This window comes from Tupaia chinensis, unplaced genomic scaffold, assembly GCF_000334495.1.
Source record: "Tupaia chinensis unplaced genomic scaffold, TupChi_1.0 Scaffold000688_1, whole genome shotgun sequence".
Classification (NCBI taxonomy): domain Eukaryota; kingdom Metazoa; phylum Chordata; class Mammalia; order Scandentia; family Tupaiidae; genus Tupaia; species Tupaia belangeri.
Window position 1 is genome coordinate 2,891,758 of NW_006160211.1, and position 2,920 is coordinate 2,894,677.

The 2,920-nt window shown below is 48.7% G+C and overlaps 1 protein-coding gene across 2 annotated transcripts in view; it reads left to right on the forward strand.

The window, feature by feature from the left end:
* The first annotated feature begins 2,565 nt into the window (after window positions 1–2,565).
* GNG2 (G protein subunit gamma 2) overlaps window positions 2,566–2,920 on the forward strand; it is a 150,173-nt gene continuing 149,818 nt past the window's right edge. The window contains exon 1 of one of the 2 annotated variants that reach the window (XM_006160537.2): window positions 2,566–2,678. The gene's annotated coding sequence lies outside the window, so the exon portion shown is untranslated. The remainder of the gene's footprint in view (window positions 2,679–2,920) is intronic. The other variant, XM_006160538.2, reaches the window with a different exon arrangement.

Here is a 2,920-nt window from a genome sequence, read left to right on the forward strand (position 1 = left end):
GTTAAAGCCAGAATTCATTGTTCTAAAGTTAAGCAGACTTGTTTCCACAGTCCCTCCAATCATTAATAACATAACTCTCATTTTTCTTAGCATTGGCATTATGTATATTTAGGTCTACATTTAAAAGTTCCTAGTGACCTCCTTTAGCACCAGGATTCCTCATTTGGAGGTAACTCACATCCCATCAGATCTGGCACAATCCTCTCCCACAAGTACAATTTTATTTGCTGGTGTTCAAGGATGGTTCCTCATATTTCATCTTAAAACAATCTCTTTTGTAAGTTTCAGGTGTTAATGAGTTGACATTAGGGTCTTTATCTTTTCTTTTCACTTTGCCTATATGGCATGTGTGCCCTCCTAAGAGAGAAAGGCAGAAAGAGAGAAAGAAAGTGAGAAATCACCCCTTGGGGGGATAGCCACACTACAATCCCTTCTCCTCTGATCTCCCTTTGGGATTTGGGGCATGCAAGCACACGTACTTGGGGTGTTTTTCAAGCCACCAGGTCCAGGATTCAAACTGTGAAGTCAGACACATGGAACCCAACCACCTTAACACAACACCTGGTCTAGCAATGTTTCGTTTTGTTTTGCTTTGTTTTTAAGAGAAATTTTTGCTAGCGGATGTGTTTGCTTGCTGGAAAGACAGACAGAAAATGAGAAATCATCCCCGAGGGGGATGGCCACACCACAGCCCCTTCTCCACTTTTCTCTCGGGATCTTGGGCACACATACATATGCACCCGGTGTGAGTTTCAAGCCACTGGGTCCAGGACTAGAACCATGGTTAACCATGTGCGAGTCCAGCAACATAACCATTCTGCCATCTGATGGTCCCACAAGGCTCCTTTTGGAGGAAAGAAATATAGGAAAAAATATGCACATTCTGTAAATGGAGTGTCCAATCAAAAAAGACTATCCTAGGACTGTCTCCAAACATTTCATAGAAAGTACATTCTACACCCTCCAGATTAATGTGCTGTGGTCCGTGAGGTGTGTTAGGGAGGTTCGCCTGGTCAGTCACCCTGCATCAGCCCTGGATTTCTAACATTTCATGTTAGTTTACTTACTGGAGGATTAAGGCAAGACTGGATTACAAAGATGGAGTTCGGGAATGAACTCTGTTGCCTCAGCAAGATCGGCTTTCCAGGCCCCGATTGCTAAGCAGAGGTTTTGAAACTTGACAGTTTTGCCTGGAGACTAGAATGAGGATTCCCCTGCCCCCATTTCCTTTTTAAATCTGTAGCCAACTGGAAGCACCTTGGGTTAGTATGAGAGAATGACTCACAAATTGTATAAATTGTTACTAGGAGTATCAGGGCTCAGTTGAGAATATACTGACTGGAGATCAGAAAAACAAGGACTGGGCTTGGTTTGGCTGCTGACTGCCCAAGTCTCTGAGCTTCAACATCCTCTAAAATTAATAAGGGCTAATATGTATCAAATGCTTCCTATATTCCGGGATTATTACTAGCATTCTGTGTACCTGTCTCATTTAATCCTCACATTTCTAGTGTTGAGTAGGACTGTATTGATCTCTATCTTGCAAATGAGGACATTGAGGTGTGTGGAACTTAAATCATTTGCAACTTCAGAGTCACAAAGGACAGCATGGATTTAACTCTGGCAGACAGAGGACCTGCAGGCTCTGCCCTTATCAGTGACACTACAGCGGGCCCAGAGATGCAAGGAAGGGACTGAGGGGTCTGGAGAGCCCCTTCACCCCTGCCAGTGTGTGCGCGGGGTGGGGGTAGAGGCTTCTGTGGGTCTGAGAACACACAGCATTCTGCACCACCTGGTTCCTTCCCAGCCCTAACAATCTTTCTGGAACACAGACGACTTCACCACTAGGCCTACAGGCAGCATGGCAGGACCTGGCTTAGCTCCTGTGCTCCACAAGAATTCTTCTCAGGGCCATGGGAAGAACCCAGTGGTTGGGAGACCTTGGATAAACGAAGCATCTGGAATGCTGGCCACAGAGAAAACAGTTGTAGCAAGAAGGTGCCGGCTCCCAGCTTCCAGCCAGCTGAGCTGACAGGGACCGGAGTAGAGGGAGAACAGCAGCTGAGGCTGGTGCTGGACCTCACACCAGAGCCCGGCTGAAGGCTGCAGATCACCTTCCCCTCCAAGAAAAATGACAAGTAGCAGCCGCAGCCAAATTCAGGCCCAGAAAGCCAGCTGCGTGGCAGGACGGGGGACAACTGAGGCAGTCAGTGGAAGCTGTGGTGGAGGAGAGGGTGGGGGGCTGAGCAGGGGAAGGAAGGAACCCACAGCGCCAAAGGGACCTGGAACAAAGGAGTAGAGAGGACTACAGTGCCATTACTGTCGTACCCCGGACGCCAGCCAAATCTCTAGAGTAAGTCCTGACATGGAACGAGCAGGAAAAGAAGAAAGCAGCTCAAGCTACCAAGAGGCGGAGGAAGTGGGAGATGCTCTGCTTCCTGTCGAAAGAACGATGATTGAAGACAAAGCTGGGTGGGGACTAGTCCCTGGGCTGCAGCCCCGGCTGCTACACATCCACACAACGCCGCCGCCGCCGCCGCCGCTCTGTTGCCAACTCCTACTATTGCTGGGCTGGGCTGGGCTGCGCGGGGCTGGGCGGGCTGCGCTGAGCTCGCCTGCACAGATCGCTCCGGAGAGGGGAACCGCCACTCTCCTCGGACCAAGCCTCAGGAGCCAAGGTAAAGAAAGGTTTTCCACGTTCTTCCTTGTTAATGGAGAAAAATGACCATTGCCTGCGATTGTTCAAGATAGATTTCTAAGGGAAGAAGGGATGGGCGGGGGGGTGGACTGATCAGGAGAGGTCCCTTTAGAGTGGCTTTTGAGAAGGACCAAATTTGTGACACACTTGCTTTAAAAAAAAAAAAGTCATCATGAGTGCTTAGCTTTGGTAACTCGCCAGGAAAACACCCTACATGTACAG